Genomic DNA, 593 nt, shown 5'->3' on the forward strand with positions numbered 1-593 from the left:
CTTAAACGTCCTTTCCTGGTTCAGCCAATTCAATCTGAACTTTTAATATTTGATTTGGCAGGCATTTATTTGCTTTGTTTTCAGTACGGTCTAATGAGAATGAGAATCCATTTCGTTGATAGGCTTGGCTGGGGGAATTATGGGAAACTGAGGACATCGGCAAGACACCAGCCTGGAGAAGGCCAAGTAGTTAAAAGAAAATAGGAACCAACCGGATGGAAGTTGACAAACCAAGTGTCCAATTACAAAAGCCACAGCATGGAGAAATAGGTCCTTTTTAAAGAACTGAGTCAGCTGAAAAGTTACCAGTTGGGCAAGATTTTAGCGGAAAAGTCATGTCTGAGGATTACTTTTTTTGGTTTGGTTTGTTTTAAGCTGCTCAGGGCAGGGAGGATGTGAGGTTGGGGTTTGATTTCTTTCGGCTCCGGGACTAACAATCCAGGGAGAAGCGGAAGGGTTGGGAAGGCTTCGGCCTGGGGCGGAAGAAAAAGAACCGGGTCCAAATTCAAACTTGGCAGCTTTAAGACCTGTGGACTTCAACTCCCAGAATTCTCCAGCCAGCATAGCTGGCTGGAGAATTCTGGGAATTGAAG

The sequence above is a fragment of the Pantherophis guttatus genome, chromosome 1, assembly GCF_059756535.1.
Source record: "Pantherophis guttatus breed Tessera chromosome 1, ASM5975653v1, whole genome shotgun sequence".
NCBI lineage: Eukaryota > Metazoa > Chordata > Lepidosauria > Squamata > Colubridae > Pantherophis > Pantherophis guttatus.